The following is a 27,587-nucleotide window of genomic DNA, read 5'->3' as shown; positions in this document are numbered from 1 at the left end:
CTGAATTAATATGAGAAGATAAATGTCTCCTAATTAGTACATGAATTGCCTTCCACATTAGTGAAGGAAAAAATTCCAAGAAAACTGAGGGAAAGTTTGCCTGCCTAGAGGGTTTAGCTTTTAAATCATTAATCCAGTGAAGGAAGCTCTGAATCATCTGCATGTGTTACAGTCCCCGAGGTACAGGAGTAAATCCCTAGAGCCAGAAAAAGGCTTTAAAGATGGTAATGGTCCAAAGGTTTCACTTGCCGGTTCTTTCCCTGTGACTGTCTGAAAAGGTGACCTGTGTCAAATACATTAGTTTCATCTTGTATCATTTTAAATTACATGACTATGATTTGCTTACCATTCTAAGACTTCCAACAGGAAGCTCTCCCATATATGAAAACTTTCTATATTAATTTTCTACTAACCCACATGTTCTTCAAGAGGAGAACATCCTGACCTGACTCAATTTTTCAAAGTCACACCTGCCCTCTGATGCCTATTTTCTCTTCACCCTGAAGTATTCAGAAACACGAGGGCTGCTTTCCATGGCCAATACTTTGGGACATGGGTGGCATCAGGGAAGGGGGTCATTCAACAGAATGGGACTTAGGAATATGAGGATTCAGATATTTAAAGTCAACACAGAGAATGGGTTAGAAGTCCAAGGGGTTAGGCAAGGTGTGAGGGCTCCAGCAGTTCTTAAAGAAATGGGGACAGGTCACAAATCCAGGAAGGCATGGCATTTGAAGACCAGAGACCATGGTTACCTTATAACCTTGTACCTCAGTTTTTATTATCTATAAAATAAAGGACTTAGATTGATCAATGTTGTGGGTTGAATTGTTTGCTCCAAAAAGATATGTTGAAATCCTAACTACCAGTACCTCAGAATGTGGAAATGAGGTCCGAAGCAGATGTGACAAGTTGATGTGAGGTCATGCTGGGGTAGGGTGGGGGTCTTTAATTCAATACACTGATGTCTTTATAAGAAGAGAGTAGAGACACCCAGAGAGAACTCCATGTGAAGATGGAGGCAGAGATTAGACCAGGAAGCAGCAAGCCAAGGAATGTCTGGGGCTACTGGAAGATGGAAGAGCCAAGGAAGAGTTCTCCCTCTTAGGGGCTTTGGAGTGTGAGAGGGTAAGTTCCTGTTGTTTCCAGCCATCCCAGTTTGTGATACATTTTCAGAGCAGCCCTAAGAAACTAATTCAGCCAACATTATATATTGATTGTAACTTTTCAGATCTCATTTTGGAGAAAGCCTCATATTTTGCCTAAGAAGTGACACTTTATTCAGATCCATGTGAAGAAAACAATGTTTCCAGACTGAGAGGTTATGGTGGAAGATAACATGCCTGTTCTAGATTCACAAAATTAATGCTTTCTCAAAATGCCTTAATGCAGGGGAAGAAAGGAAAGTAAATGTCTGCATAATGTTTCAGGTCAAAGCAAAACAGGAGGCAAGAGCGAGAGGAGCCTAAGTCTGCAGTCATGAAAAGGAGACTGGAGGAGCTAAGAGAAGAACAAGACACCTTTTTATTTGACTCATTATGTCATCCCTCAAAAGACCAAATTCAGGGTCCAGAGTGAGAAGGTATCATATGGAATGTGTGCAGATATCACAAGATAAGAAGTCTTCTTCCTTTACCTTGATCCGTAATAGTAATAAATGATGATGATGATGCTGGTGGTAATTGTTGTGAGAAGCAATCTGCCATAGTCTTTGCGCACTCCTGTGTGCTCCTGCTGAGGGTGCCAATAATGCAAAGCTCTGACTGCTCTCTACTTGGCCTATTTCTCAGAGCTGCATTTGCAGAACACAACCCTGAGAAATGAGGCAATTTCTCTTCCTGGAAAAGAGCAGCCTTGCTTACTGCCTACTGTAAAAGCTATGACTTCCCCAAGCTCAATGTTCCTCAACAATGATGCAAACCCACAGTGTGTGCAGCATCTACCTGGGTTCCTGTGTGTCCTCCCTGTGGGAATTGAGGACAAAGGGAACCAATGCAAATATGCAGATGCTCATGTTTCTTGCTGCATTGGGAGTAAAATCTTTTATCCCTGAACCCATAGTTTCATGTCTTCTGTCAGCATCCATGAACCTGTAGCAAGCTAATTTGTTAGCTTGCCAGTGGGGTAAAATCCAAGACCCTAAAAATAGTAAGATAAGCTGTCTCTATCTACTGTGGATAATAACTGTAATAGATGACACTAATTTTTTTTTGAGAGGGCATCTCTCATATTTATTGATCATATGGTTGTTAACAACAATAAAATTCTGTATAGGGGACTCAATGCACAATCATTAATCAACCCCAAACCTAATTCTCAACAGTCTCCAATCTTCTGAAGCATAACGAACAAGTTCTTACATGGTGAACAAGTTCTTACATAGTGAATAAGTTCTTACACGGTGAACAGTGCAAGGACAGTCATATCACAGAAACTTTTGGTTTTGATCACGCATCATGAACTATAAACAATCAAGTCAGATATGATTATTGGTTTGATTTTTATACTTGATTTATATGTGAATCCCACATTTCTCCCTTATTATTATTATTATTATTATTATTATTTTTAAATAAAATGCTGAAGTGGTAGGTAGATGCAAGATAAAGGTAGAAAACATAGTTTAGTGCTGTAAGAGAGCAAATGTAGATGATCAGGTGTGTGCCTATAGACTAAGTATTAATCCAAGCTAGACAAGGACAACAAAACATCCACGGATGCAGAAGATTTCTCTCAAAAGAGGGGGGGTGAGGTTCTAAGCCTCACCTCTGTTGATCCCCAATTTCTCACCTGATGGCCCCCCTGCGACTGTGCCTGTCTTAGGTTGTTCCTCCCTTGAGGAAAGATGACACTAATTTTTAAAAATTATAACAATACCACTTATTGAGGGCTTACTATGTTCCAGCATTGCTTATGAACTTCACATTAATTATCTCATGTCATACCCCCAACAATCTGACTAAGAAGTCAAATGAATTGCTCAAGGTCACATACTTTGAAGGTGTCCTGAACATTATCATCAGTATTCTTCCTTCCTTGCTAACATCCTCCTTTACTCCTTATTTCTACCTTCTTATTATAATTCCTTGTTCTCACAATCAAAAAGATTATCATATAAAATTAATGCAAAACTCACTTACCCAGAAAACTCTTTGGTATCTCACTTTTCTTCTTCTTAATATAGTAGTTAGTAGCCCCAACTTTGGAGCCAGTCTTCACTCACTAGCTAGGTGACTCTGAGGCAAGTTATATAATCTCTCTGTGTCTCAATTTCCTCATTTGTAAAATGGAGGATAATAACACTACCTGCCTCACAGGGTTGTTGTGAGTCTCAAGGGGGTTAATATATGTACAGCGTCTACAATAGTACCAAACATATAGTAATGGTTCAATTAAAATGAGCTATTCTTCTTATTCTGCTCCTTTTCTGAAGGCAGAATATTCCTGAATCATCTTTTCTACCATAAAAATTTCTGATTGATTGTGATTATAGTAATCGTGTTCAATCTCATCATCTTCAACTGAGTGCATACCATTTGCAAAGTAGATACTATGTTTACATAAGAATGATATTCCATTTCAGTCAAAGAATGTATCATATCAGGGACCCAACACAGCTAGATGCAACAGGAAATGCAAAGCAAGTTGAAGGCATTGCTTCAGCCCTAAAGAACCGTACTATCTATCTGAAGAGATTAAATAAACATGCATGAAATCATTACAGGAGAATAAATAATGATTGGTATGATATTGCTCATATAAATTCATAAAAATTCAATATGAATTTAGAGAAGGGTGACAATAGTGTGTCCAAAGCAGGCCAAGGAACTTTCATATGGCAGAAGTAAGAATCATGCTGAGTCTTTTTTTTTAAGAACATTATGTTTACTAGACTCCCCCCATCACCAAGTCCCACCCAGAAACCTATTACAGTCACTGTCCATCAGCGTAGCAAGATACTTTAAAATTACTACTTGTCTTCTCTGTGCGGCACAGCCCTCCCCATGGCCCTCCCACACATTATACATGCTAATTGTAATGCTCTAGTTCTTTTTCCCCACCCTTATCCCTCCCTTCCCACCCATCCTCCCCAGTCCCTTTCCCTTTGGTAACTGTTAGTACATTCTTGGGTTCTGTGATTCTGCTGCTGTTTTGTTTCTTCAGTTTTTCTTTGTTCTTACACTCCACATATGAGTGAAATCATTTGGTACTTGTGTTTCTCCACCTAGCTTATTTCACTGAGCATAATACCCTCTAGCTCCATCCATGTTGTTGCAAATAAACAAATGGTAGGATTTGTTTTCTTCTTATGGCTGAATAATATTCCATTGTGTATATGTACCACATCTTCTTTATCCATTCATCTACTGATGGACATTTAGGTTGCTTCCATTTCTTGGCTATTGTAAACAGTGTTGCAATAAACATAGGGGTGCATCTGTCTTTTTCAAACTGGGCTGCGGTATACTTAGGATGAATTCCTAGAAGTGGAATTCCTGGGTCAAATGGTATTTCTATTTTGATCTCTTTGAGGAACCTCCATACTGTTTTCCACAATGGTTGAACTAATTTACATTCCCACCAGCAGTTTAGGAGGGTTCCCCTTTCTCCACAACCTCGCCAACATTTGTTGTTTGTCTTTTGGATGGTGGCGATCCTTACTGGTGTGAGGTGATTTCTCATTGTGGTCTTAATTTGCATTTCTCTGATGACAAGTGATGTGGTGCATCTTTTCATGTGTCTGTTGGCCATCTGAATTTCTTCTTTGGGAAACTGTCTGTTCAGCTCCTCTGCCCATTTATTAATTGGATTATTTGCTTTTTGTTTGTTGAGGTGCGTGAGCTCTTTGTATATTTTGGATGTCAAGCCTTTATCGGATCTGTCATTTGTGAATATATTCTCCCATACTGTAGGATGCCTTTTTGTTCTATTGGTGGTGTCCTTTGTTGTACAGAAGCTTTTCCACTTAATATAGTCTCACTTGTTCATTTTTGCTTTTGTTTCCCTTGCCCGGGGAGATATGTTCATGAAGAAGTCGCTCATGTTTATGTCCAAGAGATCTTTACCTAAGTTTCTTTCTAAGAGTTTTATGGTTTCATAACTTACATTCAGGTCTTTGATCCATTTCGAATTTACTTTTGTGTACGGGGTTAGACAGTGATCCAGTTTCATTCTCTTACATGTGGCTGTCCAGTTTTGCCAGCACCAAACTGTTGAAGAGACTGTCATTTCCCCATTGTATGTCCATGGCTCCTTTATCGTATATTAATTGACCATATATGTTTGGGTTAATGTTTGGAGTCTCTATTCTGTTCCACTGGTCTGTGGGTCTGTTCTTGTGCCAGTACCAAATTGTCTTGATTACTGTGGCTTTGTAGTGGAGCTTGAAGTTGGGGAGTGAGATCCCCCCCACTTTATTTTTCCTTCTCAGGGTTGCTTTGGCTATTCGGGGCCTTTGGTATTTCCATATGAATTTTTGAACTATTTGTTCCAGTTCGTTGAAGAATGCTGTTGGTAATTTGATAGGGATTGCATTGAATCTGTAGATTGCTTTGGGCAGGACGGCCATTTTGACGATATTAATTCTTCCTAAACAAGAGTATGCGATGAGTTTCCTTTTGTTAGTGTCCTCTTTAATTTCTCTTAAGAGTATCTTATAGTTTTGAGGGTATAGGTCTTTCACTTCCTTGGTAAGGTTTATTCCTAGGTATTTTATTCTTTTTGATGCAATTGTGAATGGAATTGTTTTCCTGATTTCTCTTTCTATTAGTTCATTGTTAGTGTATAGGAAAGCCACAGATTTCTGTGTGTTAATTTTATATCCTGCAACTTTGCTGAATTCCAATATTAGTTCTAGTAGTTTTGGAGTGGAGTCTTTAGGGTTCTTTTATCTACAATATCATGTCATCTGCAAATAGTGACAGTTTGACTTCTTCTTTACCAATCTGGATTCCTTGTATTTCTTTGTTTTGTCTAATTGCTGTGGCTAGGACCTCCAGTACTACGTTGAATAACAGTGGGGAGAGTGGGCATCCCTGTCTTGTTCCCGATCTTAAAGGAAAAGCTTTCAGCTTCTCGCTGTTTAGTATGATGTTGGCTGTGGGTTTATCATTTACGGCCTTTATTATGTTGAGATAGTTGCCCTCTATACCCATTTTGCTGAGAGTTTTTATCATGAATGAATGTTGAATTTTGTGAAATGCCTTTTCAGCATCTATGGAGATGATCATGTGATTTTTGTCCTTCTTTCTGTTTATGTGGTGGATGATGTTGATGGATTTTCGAATGTTGTATCATTCTTGCATCCCTGGGATGAATCCCACTTGGTCATGGTGTATGATCCTTTTGACGTATTTTTGAATTCGGTTTGCTAATATTTTGTTGAGTGTTTTTGCATCTATGTTCATCAGGGATATTGGTCTGTAATTTTCTTTTTTGGTGGGGTCTTTGCCTTTTTTTGGTATTAGAGTGATGCTGGCTTCATAGAATGAGTTTGGAAGTATTCCCTCCTCTTCTATTTTTTGGAAAACTTTAAGGTGAATAGGTATTATGTCTTGTCTACATGTCTGATAAAATTCAGTGGTGAATACATCTGGCATGGCAGTTTTGTTCTTGGGTAGTTTTTTATTTCCAATTTAATTTCATTGCTGGTAATTGGTCTGTTTAGATTTTCTGTTTCCTCCTGGGTCAGTCTTGGAAAGTTGTATTTTTCTGGGAAGTTGTCCATTTCTTTTAGGCTTTCCAGCTTGTTAGCACATGGGTTTTCATAGTATTCTCTAATAATTCTTTGTGTTTCTGTGGGGTCTGTCATGATTTTTCCTTTGTTGTTTCTGATTCTGTTGATGTGTGTTGATTCTCTTTTTCTCTTAATAAGTCTGGCTAGAGGCTTATCTATTTTGTTTATTTTCTCAAAGAACTGGTTCTTGGTTTCATTGATTTTTTCTATTTTTTTATTCTTCTCTATTTTATTTATTTCTTCTCTGATCTTTATTATGTCCCTCCTTCTGCTGTCTTCAGGCCTCCTTTGTTCTTCTTTTTCCAATTTTGATAATTGTGACATTAGACTATTCATTTGGGATTGTTCCTCCTTCTTTAAATATGCCTGAATTGCTATATACTTTCCTCTTACGACTGCTTTTGCTGCATCGCACAGAAGTTGGGGCTTTGTGTTGTTGTTGTCATTTGTTTCCATATATTGCTCAGTGTCTATCTTAATTTGGTCATTGATCCATTGTTTATTTAGGAGCATGTTCTTAAGACTCCATGTGTTTGTGAGCCTTTTTGCTTACTTTGTACAATTTATTTCTGGATTTATACCTTTATGGTCTGAAAAGTTGGTTGATAAAATTTCAGTCGTTTGGAATTTACTGAGGATCTTTTTGTGACCTAGTATGTGGTCTATTCTAGAGAATGTTCCATGTGCACTTGAGAAGAATGTGTATCCTATTGCTTTTAGATGTAGAGTTCTATAGATGTCTATTAGGTCCATCTCTTCTAGTGTGTTGTTCAGTGCCTCTGTGTCCTTACTCATTTTCTGTTTGGTGGATCTATCCTTTGGAGCGAGTGGTGTGTTGAAGTCTCCTAGAATGAATGCATTGCATTCTATTTCCTCCTTTAATTCTATTAGTATTTGTTTCACATATGCTGGTGCTCCTGTGTTGGGTGCATATATATTTATAATGGTTATGTCCTCTTGTGGACTGACCCCTTTATCATTATGTAGTGTACTTCTTTATCTCTTGTTACTTTATTTGTTTTGAAGTCTATTTTGTCTGATACTAGTATTGCAACACCTGCTTTTTTCTCCCTGTTGTTTGCATAAAATATCTTTTTCTGTCCCTTGACTTTTAGTCTTTGCATGTGTTTGGGTTTGAGGTGAGTCTCTTGTAGGCAGCATATAGATGGTTCTTGCTTTTTTATCCAATCTATTACTCTGTGTATTTTGATTGGTGCATTCAGTCCATTTACATTTAGGGTGATTATTGAAAGATATGTACTTATTGCCATTGCAGGCTTTAGATTCGTGGTTGCCAAAGGTTCAAGGTTAATTTCCTTACTATCTAAGAGTCTAACTTAACTCACTTAATACACTGTTAAAAACGCAATCTAAAGGTTCTTTTTTTTTCTCCTCCTTTTCTCCTACTCCATTCTTTATATATTAGATATCATATTCTGTATTCTTTGTTTTTCCCTTGATTGACTTTGGGGATAGTTATTTTAATTTTGCATTTGCTTAGTAATTAGCTGTTCTACTTTCTCTACTGTGGTTTTATTACCTCTGGTGACAGCTATTAAACCTTAGGAACACTTCCATCTATAGCAGTCCCTCCAAAATACACTGTAGAGATGGTTTGTGGGAGGTAAATTCTCTCAGCTTGTGCTTATCTGGGAATTATTTAATCCCTCCTTCAAATTTAAATGTAATCTTGCCGGATAAAGTAATCTTGGCTCCAGGCCCTTCTGCTTCATTGCATTAAATACATCATGTCACTCCCTTCTGGCCTGTAAGGTTTCTGCTGAGAAGTCTGATGTTAGCCTGATGGGCTTTCCTTTGTATGTGATCTTATTTCTCTCTCTGGCTGCTTTTAATAGTCTGTCCTTATCCTTGATCTTTGCCAATTTTATTATTATATGTCTTGGTGTTGTCTTCCTTGGCTCCCGTGTGTTGGGAGATCTGCGCACCTCCATGGCCTGAGAGACTATCTCTTTCCCCATATTGGGGAAGTTTTCAGCAACTACCTCCTCAAAGACACGTTCTATCCCTTTCTCTCTCTCTTCTTCTTCTGGTATCCCTATAATGTGAATATTGTTCCATTTGGATTGGTGACACAGTTCTCCCAATATTCTTTCATTCTTAGAGATCCTTTTTTCTCTCTGTGCCTCAGCTTCTTTGTATTCCTCTTCTCTCATTTCTATTTCATTTATCATCTCCTCCACCATATCCAACCTGCTTTTAATACCCTCCATCATGCTGTTCAACGATTGGATCTCCAACCGGAAGTCATTCCTGAGTTCTTGGATGTCTTTCTGTACCTCCATTAGCATGCTGTTGATTTTTATTTTGAACTCCCTTTCAGGAAGAGTCATGTGGTCCATGTCATTTAAATCTTTCTCAGGAGTTGTATTAATAATTTTACTCTGGACCAGGTTTCTTTGGCATTTCATATTTGTATATGGTGCCCTCTCATGTCCAGAAGCTCTACTCTGGAGCTTCTCAGCCCCTGAAGCAATGTTGGAGGTCGCAGGGGAGCGGTATTGGTGCCTGGGGGGAGGAAAGAGCTGTTTCCTGCTTCCCAGATGCTATGCCTGTCTCCACTGCCTGAACTAGTGGGCTGAGTACACATGTATAATCTTTTGTTCCAGAGCAGCCGGATATGGATCCCTGCTTTCCACAAGTGGCTGGAATCTCAGTCTCTCCAGGAATTCTGCCTGTATTAGCTTTCCAACCCCATAATCACACAAGTATCATGAAAGCACCATGATATGTAGGTTTGTGCTTCTAGAGCAGATCTCTGGAGCTAGATATTCAGCAGTCCCAGGCCTTCCAATCCCTCTCTGTTCCATTTCTCTTACTTCTGCCAGTGAGCTGGGATGGGGGAAGGGCTAGGGTCCCGCCGGCCATGGCTCTTGTATGTTACCCTGTTCCGTGAGGTCTGCTCTTTTCTCCAGGTGTGTGCAGTCTGGCGCAGTCCTCTTTCCTGTTGCTCTCTCAGGATTAGTTGCATCGACTATATTTACTAATTGTATGTGGTTTTAGGAGGAAGCCTCTGTCTCTCTTCTCATGCTGCCATCTTTAATCCCTTCAACCATGCCGAGTCTTAAAGTGTGGGCAACATTTACTGTGGCAGAGGGGGGGAAATGTGAAGTCTCTGAATTTACACACTTTTTAGTTTCTACAGTTCTTTTCCATACATAAACTCATTTTATCCGTGTGTTCCCTTAGGGTCAACAGAGAAGGCATTCTTATTCTCACCCATAGGCAGATCCTGATGCACCGAATGAGAAGTAACTTGCCCAAGGCTTAGAGTCAGTGAGTGGAAGCCACTTACCGCTCCAGCTCTTGCAGAGCCTCTTCGTGCAAGGACCTTACACCTGTTAATCATGATTCTCATACAGATATAAAGTGAACATGTGTTCAAGATTTTATTTAACTCATTATTAGAGTGAGAATTGGTAAGATGCTATAACTGTTTCAAAGGAGTAGTAACAGATGCACACATTTATATGGAGTAAAGAAACATTGAAATGAATTTAAACATAGATAGGAAACTGCCTTCTCCATAGTGGCAAGTGGAGGGAAGTCAACTGAACCTCCACCAGACAGAATTTATTTGCATGTCTATGGACAAGAATTATTCATTACTATCAGTTGGCTACAAGTTGCAGTGTTATAAAATAGCTCCAAGAAAATGAAAGACTGTGTTGAGGGATGGAAAAAATTTCCCACCACCCTTTAGGTTCCTTGGCTGGTGAATTGATGTAAGAAAGATTAACAGAGAAAGACAAATTTAATTACATATGTATGGGAGCCCCATGAGACTCAGACCCACAGGCAGGCAGGCAATTGAGGCTTACAAGCCACAGAAAGACAATGGGATGCAGAATAGAATTTGATCCCCAGGCCCTGCTGAGCTTCCCTCCAGCTTACCAAACCTAGCCCATACATATTCTTCGTAGTTTTCTCTGGTGATAATTCCCTTCTTGAGCCAGGCCCTCTATCCAGATTCTTTGAGGTGGTTGATCGGGACGTAATAGCTCTTAGTGAGTACCTTGGGCTTTGATTGACTTCAGTTCAAAGTCATCCACATGCCAAAGTGGCACATTTTGGGGAGGCCTGTTTTGAACCCCTTCAACTACAATTAGGCAACCTAGAACAATCTGCTCTAAACAATGCATAGTTTCCATAGGAGACACCCAGTAATCTTTTTTGCTTATTACAATTTTCCCTATTTACCTGATTTATAGACATAAACAGAATACAAAGGGAGTAATAGTAAATGTTAGAAGGCCATTGTCAGGTGGGATATGAGGGCTAGGGGTACCTGGTTCCATACCTTAAGATCCCAAGCTGGTCTGGGGCTTTTTAGGACCACAACTTAGTCAAGATTGAGAGAAGCCATTTTGTGTTAAGAAAAGTCATTCAGAGAGATCTACTCTGAGCCAAGCCAGTTTTAAGTTCAAGGGAGGCTTGAAGGTAGAGTTCCCAAGTTGCCAAGTGGTAGATGGTGGTAGGTGCATTCTAGGCTGGCCAATTTTATAATACCCAGATTCAGGGATTCAGATAACTCTTTAATTAAGTTTATATCTAGAGCACCTTTTTTATTTCTAAAGAAAGTAGTAATTAATTTTATGGGCTCAACATGGATATACTTTCTTTACTGCCAGAAACTACAGCTACCAGGTGATCAAGGAAGATGTTTTATTGGCATCCTAATGAGGGGTTTGCACAGACATGTACTTATGAAAATTGCATTTGTATCCATATATGTGAATATATAGCTCAGCCCTTAAAATGTAATTATGTACTTATCCAAGGTGATACAAATATTAATATATAGACTTGGCTTTACATGTGGGCAGCCACCTACGTGATGTGATCTGAGGGATGATTAAAAGCCTCCTTGCTCCCAGATGTCTCCCTAGTGATCTGCCTTAATTTATGACATTCCCACCATTAACGTTATTTCTTTGGAGAAAGAGCTCCAGAAGACACATGCTAAAATGCAACAGGCTCTTTTAAAAAGTGGGATGAGGAGGTTTAGAATGCAAGCCGATAGGTCAGGCCCGAGAAGGATGCCATGAGGGTAGCTCTGGAAAGTGCCCCAGGAGGTGCCATGGGAGCTCTAGGCACCTAGAAGGAGTATCAGTGATAAGCAGGGCAGGAAAGGAAGACTGCAAGTATTAGAAGACAAAGTTGACGCTACCACAGAGTTGTGATGTAATAGTATTCAATGATATGAACACATTAAGAATTACTCTGTAGTATGGTGACAAATGGCAACTATATTTATCGTAGTGAGCATTTCATGTAATGTATATAATTGTTGGGTCACTATGTTGTACTCTTTAAACTAATATAATATTGGAAGTCAATTACACTTCAATGAAAATATAATGAACTTTAAAAACATTATTCCATTAAAACAAAGAATTGCTCTGTAGAAGAATTTAGTTTCAAGAAGTTAAGTTGTATATTATATGACAGGCATCTAATGTTGGTATGTTGTTGAAAAGTATTTGGCAGAGAACTGATACTCTGATTGATACAAAGCCACAAATCAGGTATTACCAGTGAGAGCAGTAATGGGAAAGCTGGTTTATCATCTAAGATTATCATCTAAGTATTATCTGGTACTTATCTACCATTAAGTAAAAACATTAACATAACTGAATATCTTAAGTCCAAATATCTAAGAGAGTTCTTTACATCATCTACATCCTCATCAATCTTTGATTCAAACTAGTGTTAAGTATCTGTTGGTACACTGAGCAAATGAATAAGCCCATACACAATCCCCTGCCCTCATGGGATTTATAATGGTGCAGACAATTCTGTGGTGAAAGTAGAGTAAACAAATCAGAACTTGAAAACTTAACAACTTACACTATCTTAATATATTACATGTTTTCACTGAGTACAAACAAGAAGGTAGGTACATTTATCAGAGAGTTGAGCAAAGGAGCTTGAATAAAGAATTACTGCCACTTTCTTAAGACTTGTCTGATGGAAATAGACTCAAGAGTTGATTAAATGATGGGAAAATGAAGCTCATAGAATGCGATTGGGTGCATTTTCATAGACTGTTCAGAAGTAGGAACTAAATTAATGGATAAATGACACTACATCTTAGGGGAACCCCACTTCCCTTTACCTTACAGTTCCTTAATGGAACATAAAGTTAGAGGGACACACATGGTCTCCCTGTCCTTGATCTTCCCTTACGTTCTACCAAATGAAGAAAGATTTACCCGAATAATGAATTTTTGAGAAGAGATTGAGGATGCTCTGCTCTGTCTTTCCCAGGTCTTCTGTCTGAGGGTTTGACTGTGGTTTGTTGTTAGCTCGTGGGAGAAGGCCTGAGCTTGTCCCCCTGAGCCAGTGACTAGGGGGTTAGGCTCCCTAATTCAGGGGTGGAGGAAGGTACTAGAAAGACAGTTGAGGTTTCACATCTCAGTTTTGTCCCCCAGTCCAGTTTTGTAACTGATATTTTAATCTCCTGACTCCAGTGTCCGTGCCTTAGTTGCATTTAATTAGGAAGTGGGAAGGGGTGTCACTGATTGTTGGCCTAAAACCCAACAGTGCAATGGGTAAATTTATCAGGAAGAGTGAAGAGAGCTGATAAGACAGATAGAAAACTTGCACAAACCTTGTGAAGAAGCTCAGACTTCACTATCTTCCATTTTTTTGACAGCGGTCATCTCAAATATATGCTATTCAGTCCAGTGTTTCTCAAACTATCTATAGTGAAAGACTGGTTTTTCTTTCTTTTTTTTTCTTTTTAGATTCCAATCCATCATGGACCAATGCTTTTAAAAAATACAATAAAAAAAGAAATACTATAAAATATTAAATAAAAACCAAACAAAATACAAGCCCTAAGTTTTAAATAATTAGGTTCAACAGACATAAAAAATATTGTTACATTACTGTAAATGTTTTTAAAAGCTATCTCTCAATTTCTGACTTATCTCATTGCAGATCAGTAATATCTGGCTCATGGACCAACGCTGGTGGGCAGTATACAATTTTTAGAAGCTTTGATCTAGTCTACTTTCGTTCACGGACTCATCATCCTCCTATAAAAATGGAACACAGAGTAATACGGAGGTTAAGAGTATACAGAGGCTGGTAACAGAATTCCAATGCCCAATGAATGAGTGGTGGAGTCAGTAGTAATACCTCCCTCATAGGGTTTGTATGAGGACTAAGTGGGAATTTGTGTAAAGCACTTGACTGTTGAGCCTTTTATAAGTGTTCAGTAAATGCTACCTTTCCGGACCAATATCCATCTTGGGTGGTAGGCTTCGGCTTAATGTTTTGGAAGAGGCCTGAATGGGTGTAAATAAATATCCCATTTCACAATTCAGTTTCTGAATGAATCAGATTGCATTATCTTCTAATAACTGGGGTAATTGGTTCTTTGTTTTTTCTTTTGCCCAGAGGCTGACAGAATCTGTGCAACTGCATCAAGGGGCTTGAAGACTGGCTGTCAAGGCTGTAGTGGTTCATCCTTGAGACATAAATGTGACTCTCCTGGGTAAGTTCTAGATAAATAATCTCGACAAAATCATAGCCATAAATAGCATATATTGTCATAGTCAAACGTCCAACCTCAGTAGATCACTGTGTATGTTTTTGGGGGCATTTATAATGTTTGCTAGTGCTGCCTAATATTGTTTCCTAAAGTACTGGTGCTATTTCCTCTAAGAAAAGGAGGCTTGGAAGGCATTCAAGGAACTGGGGTAACTTGAAGTCGGGAGGGGTAAAGTGGGGATGCCCTGGAGCCTATAATGTACCTGACTGAGTTGGGTCAGGAAGCAAAGTGTGCCAAATGGCCTTGTAACAGGGTCACCCAGAGATTTATACTTGTCAGAGAGGCAGCTGACTGTTCCAGTCCCATCCCCACATTGCATTTCCTAGTCTGCAGTTTTCTGATGCCAGCTGAATTCACTTCATTATAAAAAGTAATAATAAAGCTATACCTGAATGGCGGTGGAACATTAACTGTTTCTTCATATCAATCAAACAAACATGCTTTTCAGAAAGGCACAGCTAATGAAAGTCTGACTTGCTCTCACTCTCTGTTCTATCCACTCTGTAAGGGCCCAAACTGAGGTGGCTCGGGTCACAGGGGCTGTTTAGAGCACACTTTTGGCTTCACCGGGCCACTGAAATTCCTGCTCTGTGTTGAACTGAAGCAACTTAATTTTTTTTTTTGGTATCATTAATCTACAAGTACTTGAGGTACATTATGTTTACTAGACTCCTCCCTTCTCCAAGACCCCCCCCACAAACCCCATTACAGTCACTGTTGAAAGCAACTTAATTTTGTCCAGTTTGGGCGGCAAAGCTATGAGTTGCATGTTCCAAATGTACTTCTAGACATTGCAAAGTTGACTCCTGTGTGGTTATAAAGGGAATACTATTTATTGAGAGAGGTGAGCCAACATTCTCAGAGATTACCCTTGCTTTTTAACAGAGCAAATAGGCCCAATGACATTGGAGGGCGAGAAGGAGGTGGGCAGTAGTGAGAATTCAGGGTTTCAACAAGTGGGATGTTGTGTTCATCTCTGAATTTAACAATTGTGAAGCCCCATGAATTCTCACCCATGGCAGGGAAGAGGGCCTAAGAACTACCAGAAGGGAAGGAAATCTGTTACACTGTTACATATATTTTTTAATTAAGGTATTATTGATATACCCTCTTATGAAGGTTTCACATGAAAAAACAATGTGGTTACTACATTCACCCCATATTAAGTCTCCACCCATACCCCACTGCAGTCACTGTCCATCAGTGTAGTAAGATGCCACAGATCCACTATTTGACCTTTCTGTGCTACACTGTTCTCTTCGTGATCCCTTACACCATGTGTACTAAACATAATACCCTTCAATCCCCTTCTCCCTCCCTCCCCACTGCTATCCCACACCCCTCCCCTTTGGTAAGCACTAGTCCCTTTTTGGAGTCTCTGAGTCTGCTGCTATTTTGTTCCTTCAGTTTTGCTTTGTTTTTACACTGTTATATTATAAAGAAACCTGAGTGATTAGTAAGACATCCCCCACCTCTCAAACAAGGCCATCTGGCAGATCTTTGGCAAAATTGAAAATGAAACATTAACGGTCAAATCCTAGTTCAAAATTAAAATCCTTTCTTGTTCCTCATCTAATGAGTAAAAATGGTGTGTATTTACCTGGAATATGAACTGCAAGTGTCTATCTCATTGTCCTTGATTTTTTTGAGGTGAGTAGAAGGATAGCTATTTTAACAACTGAAATAAAGTCAGTCTCCCGCTGCTCTCAGCCTCTTGCTGGGTAGTTTGTCACAGCATTTTCATTGAAATGAACCGTTTCCTGGTAGGAAGCTTCACCTAGTAATCCTGCTCTCTGTAGCACATGTTCAAATTCAGTTAGGGAGACAATGAGAAATATTAGAAGAGGCATTTAAGGGCAAGTCAGTCTTTTGATAGGACTGAACCAAAGTGTGTCCCAGGAGGCCTCACAGTTACTTGTGACATTTTCTAAAAGGGCACGGCATAAAGCAGCCACTGGTGAACCTTGGTTCTGAGCCAATGGCGTCCTTGAATGGCTTAGGCCACAGTGAGAGAATAGTTGGCTAAAATATCCTTACAACTTAGAGCTGCCAAGCACACTGCAGAAGCCACTAATGGTCCCATGGCATTTAGCCCCCACCTACACCCCAAATTCCATATGCCACAGATGATTCACCTGACTGTGTTCCTCCTACCATATGAGCTGTTCTTTTTTTTTTTTTTTTGGTTCACTCATTTATGCTTCATATTAAGTGGCATTAGTTGTGTGGGACTCTTCTTTGGTTAACATGGGACAGTCCTCTGAAGATTTTCTAGTCTTTATTTTTGGCCGAATGAACCTTCTCAGCAAAGAAGAGTCAACAGTTTTAATATTTTGATATTCTTCTCTCTCTTGCCTCCTTGTGGTCTGGGCCTCCTGAAGTCCTCTGAGAGCTAATCCAGACCTCCAACCAGATTCTTGAACTGTCACTGCTTTCCTGGTGTCCTCATGTTTCTTGATCTTGGCCTAAGTGCAGGGTGAACCCTCTAGATACGGTAACTGTGGAGGAAAGGGTTTTAAAATCTTACTTGACTTTCAGAGGAAGTTCAAGGACCTCTTAAGCCATTCTTGGATTTGAAGATTTGGGATGAGTATACTTAGCGGTCTAAAAATAGTTTTGGGGAAGCAAGGCTAGCCATCTTGTTACTGGCGTAGACAGAACATTTTTATTATACTTAACACTTGTACAGTGTTTTATAGTTTTCAATGTGTTTTAACATCATTTATTAAATCCTCCCAACTTGTGAGGCGAGGGAGTAGATATTCCCATAAGGAAACTGAAGTCAGAAGGTTAGGTAACTTCCTCAAACGAGCTATTCCAAGTTCTTTCACCTGGAGAGGTAACTTCCAGCACAAAAAGGGATTTGTTTGTTCACATAACTGCGGGGGTACCTGGCAGCACCGAAGTAAGAAAAAGTTGGCCAGGAACCAGGGCCTCAGAGATTGGGATACGGGTGCATCAGTGACAGAATTTGCTCTCCACTCATCTTTATTTCTTCTTGCCTCTACTTGGATTTAATTCTGTAGACAGGTTCTCTTTATATGATTAGAAAGATGGTGGGTAGTAGCTCCAGTCATATAACCTTACGACTCATGATTACAGTGAGGACTACTTTTACTTCTGACAACTGGGGGTAAGGATTCTAATTCACTTGGCTTGGGTGTGTGCCCTCTCCTTCAGCCAATCACTTTCCCCGGGCAATGCAGCGCTTTGGCTGAGCTAGGCTTGCATCATGTGCCCATGCTTGTCACTGACACTGGGACTGACAGCTTCACCAGGAATACAAGGAATGGGGACACAGTTTCTTAAAGGGAAAGGGGTGATGTTACTGGACAGAGAAGAATGGGAAAGTGTATGGGGTAGACAAAAACCACAACTACCGCCACCTGCTACATCAGGATTCTAGAAAATCCACGTCCTGCTCCAAAACACTGCATTAGGAGAGAGTGGAGAGATTCAAACTCCTTGAACATGCAGGAGGGTGTTTAAGGAATTTTAGGTGGTTTTAGAACCCTTAGTCATTATTTTTGAGAAGTCATGATGAAGAGATAGGCCCAGAGATATGAAAAGTCTGCCCACAACCCATAATTGAAATGAGGAAACTTGTCTTGATAAGAATGATGCTTGGAAAGTTAAGAAAGCAGCAGTTCTCAAATAACATAGTCTGAAGAGCCCCTTACACTCTAAAAAATTATTAAGGACCCCCAATATCTTTTATTTACGTGAGTTATGGCTATCCATATTTTTAAAATTAGCAATTAAAGCTAATACATTTAAAAATACTTATTAGCTTATTTAAAAATAACAATGATGAATTGCATGTTAATAAAAATAACATTTCAATGTAAAATAATCATAATTTCTAGTTTCAGGAAGGACATTCTCAAGTGGAATGGCATTTCTTTTTCTGCAAGTGCACGGTAGTAAAGATTACAATGACTTGTATAGTTTCATGTCTCTGCCTTGATCCATGCTAAGGTACCAGTAGTTTTACCCACAACTACCTTTTCATTAGCAGCACAATGCCAACATTCTGAAAAAAATCAAATAATATTTTAGGATTATTGTGAAAGTAATTTTGACCTATTCAACCCCCTAAAATGGTCATGGGAACCCTCCATCATTTGAGGACCACACTTTGAGAACTAGAACTGCTGCAATAGGGAAGATAATCAAATAATCTATTTACCAAGCTAGACTAGCATCAAGTACTGGCTAGCAATCATCCCAGTTTTGTATAAAGCAAGTCATTCTGGGACATTTTTAAAATTTCCTTCTTTAATAGAAAAGTAGGCCAAGGAATCAAGAGAGAAACAGTATCATTGTAATGAAATCACTTTGGAACTGTTTTAAAGTCTTGTTAGGTTTTCACAGGCATCAACATCAGAAAGCATACATTAAACAGGCACTTCTCTAGAACAGATCCCTGTTTCTTCTAAGGGTTTAAAATGTAAGCCAGAGTATGTGGACAGAGCTCCCCACAGGAATAAAACTGTAAGAGAAGCAGGTAGCAGAATTAAAACAATTAAGAAAAGAGCTTAGATTTAAACAATTGAATTCATATATCAAATCCTCAGATCTGGTTTTTGCCACAGTCTTGCCCATGATACTATCCACAGTAGCAAGTCATAAAGACTGGTCAATACAAATAGCACAAGGGGCTGCATCTGTCTGGAAGTTCATACCCTAAAAAGAGACCATTAGTGACTCCTTCTTAAGCTGGAAGTGATGTGAAACACGGTTTTTTGCAGGCTGAGCTCTGGGGATGATACATCAAATCTACTTGTGATTTAAAAAAAAAAAAAACAGAGTGAGTAATGTATTTGCATATGGCTCTAACCAGGCATTTAGTTAAATTGGGATGGCATCCTGGGAACAGGCCAGGTAATTTAAAAAAATGTATCAGGCCACTGGACAGAGTTTCAGGGCACAGGACTTCTGGAGGCAGAGTTTTGTAATTAGAGATTTATTTGTGTGTTTATTTAACATCTGCCTTTCTCATTCGTCACAGTACCCATAGAGGCTGACAAGTAGTATTCAGTAAATATTTGCTGAATAAATAAATAATTGATTGCTACTACATGATCCCATATGGTATGACCTATATCTATCTACCTTCCCAGCCGCATCTCCTACCAGGCTCCACCTGGCCATCTGGACTGAAATCAGTGATCTTATTTTCATCCCTTGATTCCTGCACCATACGTTCTTCTGCACAAGAGCCTGTGCTGTTCCCTTTGCTTGGAACAGTCTCCCACTCTATTCCCTAATTACTATTATTTGTCATATATCAGCTCAAGTTTTAGGTTTAGGTTCCTCAGGAAAGCCTGTCTTGAACTGCACAAACATCCTCTTTCAAGCGGCAAAAGCTAGCTGAAGTGCAGGTTTCCATTTGTTTGTGTGGTTTGCTGACTGATGCCGGTAGCTATCCCTGCCTGATTAGACGATAAGTTACAAGAAGGCAGAGATCTGTTTTCTCTCAGCATAATCGATCACAGCACAGTGCCTGGGACATGGTAAGTGCTTCATCATTATGTGTTGAATGAAGGAGCAATAAAGTGGAGCGTGCAGTTCCCTGGGCATGTAAGGCATCTAATACCATTTAGAATGGAGAAGGGACATTAGAGGAGCCATTGCCTATCCTCCCATTTCTTCATTTCTCACTCCCTTTATTTCCCTGTCCAGTGTATTTGCTTTCTGTGGTTACTCAGCTGAAGTGGCCAGGATCATTATTTAGAGCAGGGGTGGGCAATCTATGACCCCTGGGCCAAATGTGGCCCACAGCCGGTTTTTATTTTTTTATTAAGGTATCATTGATAAATACTCTTATGAAGCTTTCACATGAAAAACATTGTGGTTTCTACATTCACCCATATTATCAAGTCCCCTCCATACCCCATTGCAGTCACTGTCCATCAGTGTAGTAAGATGCCACAGAGTCACTGCTTGTCTTCTCTGTGCTACAGTATCTTCCCCGTGACCCCCCACACCATGTGTACTAATCATAATACCACTCAATCTCCTTCTCCCTCCCTCACCTCCCCTTTTCCCTTTGGTAACCTCTAGTCCCTTCTTGCAGTCTGTGAGTCTGCTGCTGTTTTGTTCCTTCAGTTTTTGCTTTGTTCTTATACTCCACAGATGAGTGAAATCATTTGGTACTTGTCTTTCTCCACCTGGCTTATTTCACTGAGCATACCGTCTACTCCATCCATGTTGCAAATGGTAGGATTTGTTTTCTTCTTATCCACAGCCTGTCTTTGTAAATAAAGTTTTATTAGAACATGTCTATACCCTTTCATTTACATATTGTCTATTACTGCTTCTGCTCCACAGCACCAGAGTTGAGTAGTTGCAACAGAAACTGTCCTGTGTCCTAAATCATGTCCTAAAATATCTCCCATCTGGCCCTTTACAGAGAAAGTTTGCCAACTCCCTTTTTACAGAAATACGTATTTTTTTTTAAAAAGCCCTATATCTGAGTTTAACTTCCTGTATATTGCTGGACTTCCTAGTTACACACTTAAAATGATCACTGTGCGTGAGAACTTAATACAAAAGGATATTAAGCAACTGAAAGTTTTTGCACACACTCTCCACAAAAGATGTTCTTTGATTTGTAGCAGAGTTGCACCTTACAGAGCTTACAGATTTTGAATTCCTTGCATAATAATAGCTAACATTTATTGAGCACTTTCAATGAACTGGGTTCAGTTCTAAACACCTTACATGGGATTATCTCATGTATTCCTTACAACAAGTCTATGGTGCACCAATTATTATCATTATTACTGCTTTACAGATGGGGACAGCAAGGCACAGAGAGGTTATGCAGCATGCCAGTGTCACACAGCTTGTGGAAGTATCTGAGCAAGAATTCAGTTTGGAGGACTGTGACTCAGATGCGACATGTGCTTTTAACCACTTCACCATCCTATCTGTCTGAATCTTTTACTCCAAAAGAGCCACCCTGTTTCTGGTTTATAAATACCAAGACAGCTTAAGTACTATTGTTTTCAAGTGGGACCACTTAGAATTTTGAGGCTTGGAGAGTAAGATGTGGAAAATCCCTGTGCTTGTCAGAGTGCCAGACACATAAAATTCAATCAATATATGTCTTTATTGTTGTTGGAGGTGTGATGATGTTGAAGAGGAAGAAGATGAAGACAAAGAATTCTCTACTAGGAGTTTCACCTCATCCTAGGTCATTGCCAGTGAGTGAGGAAATAGTTTCAGGTACATTGGATTCACTGCTTAGGGATCTGGCTACTTCTGAGCATGTGAAAGAAAGTAGAATCGATATTTTTATTAGGTCTTTCCTGTAAACAAAATGGAAGATAGAAACAAGCAGTAATTATTTAACGTACTGAGTCAATAAGTCATACTCTTAAAGATTTAAAAATAATGAGAACATAGGTATAGAGAATTGACTGGTGGTTGTTGGGGGGTGGGAGCAAAGTGGGTGGAGGCAATCCAAAGGTACAAACTTCCAGTTATAAAATATATAAATCGTGGTACTGTAATGCAAAGCCTGGTGCTATGGCCAGTATACTGTATTGTATATTTGAAAGTTGGTGAGTAAATTTTTGAAGTTTTAATCACAGCAAAAAAATTTTGTAACTACTTGTGGTGATAGATGGTAACTAGACTTATTGTGGTGACTATTTCACACTACATATATGAATTGAATCATTATGTTATACACTGGAAACTAACATGATGTTGTATGTCAATCATACCTCAATTTATAAAATGAGAGCGTATTTCACTAAATGGAATGGGACTGTGGAATCTAACCTCTCTCATTCAATTGTCTGATACGATTTAACGGACTTCATCAGAACAGCTCTGTCATGACTGCCTCCACAATCAATCTTCAGCTCTGTTTTATTCTTTCTGTATCCTGTTCATTGTTGCAATTGGTGTTGGTTAGTTCCATGAGGCACATGTCAAACCATACCCTCCTCTCATAAAATGGTCATATGATCTGACATCGATCATTGAAAGAACAGATGCCCAAATTTCAACAAATTGAGATCCTCCCCAACACATAGACCATATTGTGCTTCAGTTTGTGCACAAAGCTTTGCTTCTGCTTTCTGTGATGGTAACTGTACATTTGGGGTTAGCATTGGCAGCAGTAAATTTCCCTGTCCTCTTCTCTGGTTTTTGTGACAATCAATTAACATTGTTTCAATGCCAGTAGTCTGGTTGTATTCCAGGACTTGGTTATAGGTGAATCTATCATGACAGTTAATGCTAATTATAGCTTGTGGCTGACCCCCACACATTTAATTAGCCAAGGTAACAAGTTTAAGGAATGCCCAGATGTGATGTGCAACCCCCACTAACAGGCCCATACTGTTTTGGTGAAAAGGAACTTGTGAACCTACAGGAATTTTCAAGGCAGCCAGATTTAATCAAAAGTTGCCATTGCTCAGTTCTGTTGATGGCATTAAGGGCTTCTGTTAGGTCAAAATACCATTTGCCATCTTGACTTTCCTCTCCACATTTTTGCAAAATCAACCAATCCATCATAACCACAACAGCATCTATCTGCTTAGCAGCCCACTCTAATTCCTTGAGTTCATAGTTGTGAGATTCTGTGTTAAGAAGGATTTTGCCAGTCAGAGGAGCAGTAGGAATATGTTCTTTCATTCTGTCATTCAATAGCTGTTTATTGTGTGCCTGCTATGCACCAGGCTATGTTCTAAGTGCTCAGGATACAGCAGTGGGACAAACCAGACAAGAATCCCCTGTTCTTGTGGAGCTTACATTCTTGTTGGGAGGAAAGCAGAAAAACAAATATAGGATAGCAGGTGGGTTATAAGTGGTATGAAGAATAATAAAGCAAGTTAAGAGGAGAGGGACAAAAAGGGGTGAGAAGTGTTAGGGGGAAATGCTACTTTAGGTAGTGTAGTTAGGGTAGTTAAGTAGAGTAGTTAGGGAGTTAACTACATCCACTGAGACCTCAGTGAAATGAGGGATGTCAGAGGGAATGGCCTTCCAGTTAGCAGCAGTGTGAAGGCCTTGGGGCAAGACAGTGGTGGGGTTGTTCAAGAAACAGCAAGGAGGCCTTTGCCAAAGGACTAAAGCAGAATGAGGGAAGCGGGAGGTAGCACAAAGACATGGTTGGGAACTAGATAATGTAAGATGTTAGTCAAGGCCTTTAAACTCATGCCTACGATAAAAACTAATCTTGGTTTTATTCTTTCCGTTCTAGAGTTTCTGTTTGTAATCCGGAGCATTGATTAATATAACAAGGTTTTATTTAGATATTTTGATATTTAGTTGCAGTGGTAGAAGCAGCCTGCATATATCTCAGTAGAAGCCTCTGTTTTCAAAGGAAACATGATTTGGAAGTAAGACATTTCGAACAGGAACTGACACATGTATAGTGGAACAAAGGTGTATCTTAGTCAAGACACACTAGCTCTAGGTGTGGCTTACTTTTTAGCATGATAATGTCTGACACTTTCAAAATGCTTTTAAACCTGTGATCTCATCAGACTCTCATAACAGCCCCAAGAGATAGGGGGACAGGTGGTATTACTGATATGGAAACAGAAAGCGTTGTTATAGTTTAACCCAAAATTACCCAGCATGAGTCACTATCAGAGCCAGAGACTCCCAGCTCTGAATATGCCACCCCTTCGTCACTGCTAAAAGGATTATTAACCTTTTGACTCAGAGGTCAGAATGTCGAACTGACCAAATTATGAGCTGTTCCTTCTAGCTCCCAAGGGCATAAATATAGGGATTATGGAATTGAATAAGGAGGACCTGGCTTGCTTTCTCTCTCTTATGTTCTTCCAGAGCAGGGTCAATGACTGACAAGCCTTTATACTTTGAAAGCATAGCTCTACTCTCAGAGATGGCTGGACCTGTAGGACCTGACCACTCGGAAGATAACAATAGTTCAGGGGCTATCCTTTTCCCACCTGGTTTCTGAAACCACTTGGGAAGAGTACAGAAGCTCTCTCTTAGTCCCCTGTGTCTACGAATGAGGTTCAATACTTTAACAAGTTAAACTTTTGCCATCGTATTCTCAATTCAACAGTAGGTTCACTAGCAACTTCCTAATGATATTTACTGAAAAGGAGAAGTGCCCCCTCATAAAGACGGCTCAATATCCTTCAACAAATGGAATGCTGATTTAAAGAGGGGAGAGTTATTTTTTGTATGTTATCAAGGAATGAAGTAGCAGAGCAAAAGAAAGAATTTAGGATTTCTGAATCCTGGAAGGGGAGAGATAAACCATGTATCGTAGCGTCACAGCTACTTTTGCATTGCAAATGTGGACTTTTACTGATGCCCCGTCCTCAGTTGTCTCCCATCACCCCCTGTGCAAGCTCACCTGCATCCACAGCTTAATTACCACTTGCACACAGATGGCCTCCCCTATTTATACTTCCAGCTCAGATCTCTCATGCGACCTTCATACTGGTATATCTAGATGCCTACCCTACCTCTCCTCAAGGATGTCCCAAAGCCCTCTCGAACTCAGCCTGCTCCCAAAAGCTGATCCTCTTCCACTTTTCCCTGTGTCAGTGGATTGCCCCATCCAGTTGTACCTGGGGATCTCTTGATACCTCCCAGTACTCCCCACCAACTTTGAAACTTGTTTTTCTTCCTTTGTTTTGTGTGTGTGTCATATTTTGTCTATTTTATTTGTTAACAATTTCCAGAATCCACCTACTTTTCATCTCCATAACCACCATCCCACCATCTTCTCTTTCCTTTCAACTACCGCAATCACTCCTAATCTACCCACATTTACTCTGCTACCCTCTAGTCTGTTCTCTTGATCACAGCCAGAATGGTCTTTGTATAAGGAACACCGTAGTGTCCTCAGGCTGAAAAACTCTTGGCTTCCTATCACTCTTAAACCCCAAACTCTTTAATGTAGCCCACAAGCCCCTGCATGATCTGGCACATACCGATGTCTCCAGCTTCACGCCTCACTTGGCGTTAAGGCCACATTTAAGTTCTTATGTCACCATGCTTCCTTCTGCTATGAAGCCTTTGCATATTTTGATTTCTGCATTCCTTCCTTTCTCACCTCTTACTCATCTCCATTTTGAGCAACTCCTTCAGGGTAGCCTTCTTTGGTTCCCCCTCACTAGGTCAGCTCCAGCTGCATAGGTGTCAGAGCACAGTTACCAGCCATTGTAGCACTTGTCACTGTTCCTCCTGACATTTGTTAGTGGGATGACTTGATTATTGCCTGTCTCCCCACTAGCCTGTTAGTTCCTTGAGAGTGAGGAACTCACCACAGCATTCTTAGTGCCTAGCTCACAATCTGTGCCTGGCACATAGTAGACACTTAATAAATACTTGAATGAATGACTAAGCATGTTTAAATATATGGGGTCAGTCCTTCTTTTCCCTGAAGAAAAAATAGTGGACCATATTCCATAGCCATATTCCATATGGCCATATTCCATAGCCATGGCCAATTTTAAATAATTGCCTATGTTTTCTAATAGCACATTCAAGGATGGCAAAAAATAGACCTAGTTATGGTGCTCATAGATTTAATTATCAGGGAAATGAAAGGAATAGAGTTTTGTAACTGGAATTTCTGATGTAATTCACTGAAAAGAACACCACCTTATTAATGCCATTAGAATAATTTTATTTGTAACGTTTTGTCCATTGTGGTTTTTTTTGTCCCTTTTAAATAGACTTCATTTGTTAGAGCAATTTTAGGATCATAGCAAAATTGAAAGGAAGTACAGTTTCCGTATATTCCCTGCCCCCACACATGCACTGCCTCCAGCATTATCAACATCCTGAACCAGAGAGGTACATTTGTTACAACCGATAAACCTACACTGACCTATTGTAATCATCTGAAGTCCATAGATTACATTAGGGTTCACTCTTGATGGTGTACATTCTATTTGTTGTGACAAATATATGACATGTATCTACCATTACAGTATAATTCAGAGTATTTTCACTGCCCTAAAAATCCTCTGTGTTCTATGTATTCATCTCCACCCCACCTCACCACACCCCCATCGCCCCATCCTTAAGTAGGACAGAATGGGTGAAGGGGGCCCCAAGTGGGAATTTCCCTTCCTCGACATGGAAGGCTAGAGCAAGCTGAAACTGAGTATTTCCTTTCCCCCAGGTCAGTTATGCTCTGATAAACTCCCAACACTGGAGGCTTGGGTAAAACAGAGTCTCTTGAGGGCAGGCCTTGTTAAGAAGAACAGAATGCTCTGGCCTATTTCAAAATGATTACTTTTCACCTTCCCCTGCCAAAAGCCTCTTTTCTTCACTATAAGAACTAGTAGAGTTCCAGGAGGTAAAACTCACAACAGCATGGAGTTCCCCCTGGAGTTTTTAACCCAGGGACTTGCCCACACTAAGTCAGAATCAGTTATGATTCCGGGACAGGTTCCTGTGGAGGGGTTTGCTTTGTGTTTCTGCTTAGGAAAGTTGTGACTCTGAATCTGCCTGTCTGTCTCTCCAATTCTGAGGGAAGCATTTTGCCCTGTGACCTCACTTCTTTTGTGGAGCTGAGAAGACTTGTGGATTTTTTTTAGTTTGTTGAGCTTTTTGCTTTTTGTTAGGATGGAGTTAGCAACTTCCAAGGCTCTTTACATGCTGAACAGGAAACCAGAAGTCCCTGTTGAATTTTAAATGCCACTTTCCAAAGTAGATGTTAACTTTGCAACACTTAGATAAAAATTTTAAAAATGAAAGAAAGTAATCTGATCTTGCTTATTGAAATATTGGCAGGCTGGAAAGATGGGCACTTTATTGTCTACTAGGTGTACAGTTGATCAAGCAGCTGTGATTCTCCCCAGGCAAATGTTGTTTCTGTAATAAAAGAACTTTAACTTCAATGGGTGGAGTCATAATGGTCCACTTTCAGAAGACAGGGATTACACCCCAAGCCATTCTTTTCTTTTCTTTTCTTTTTTTTTTTTTTTAAATAATTATTTTTTATTGAAGGGTAGTTGACACACAGTATTACATTACATGAGTTTCAAGTGTACAACACAGTGGTAGAACATTTATATACATAATTCTAGGTTCCAGCTATCACCCTACCAGGCTGTTACAATATCTTGACTATATTCCTTATGCTATACATTACATCCCGGTTACTAATTTATTTTACCATTGGAAGTCTGTCCTTTTTTTTTTTTTTTTTTTTTGTGAGGGCATCTCTCATATTTATTGATCAAATGGTTGTTAACGACAATAAAATTCTGTATAGGGGAGTCAATGCTCAATGCACAATCATTAATCCACCCC

This window comes from Manis pentadactyla, chromosome X (genome assembly GCF_030020395.1).
Source record: "Manis pentadactyla isolate mManPen7 chromosome X, mManPen7.hap1, whole genome shotgun sequence".
Taxonomy (NCBI): Eukaryota; Metazoa; Chordata; class Mammalia; order Pholidota; family Manidae; genus Manis; species Manis pentadactyla.
Note: the sequence above shows the minus strand (reverse complement) of the source record.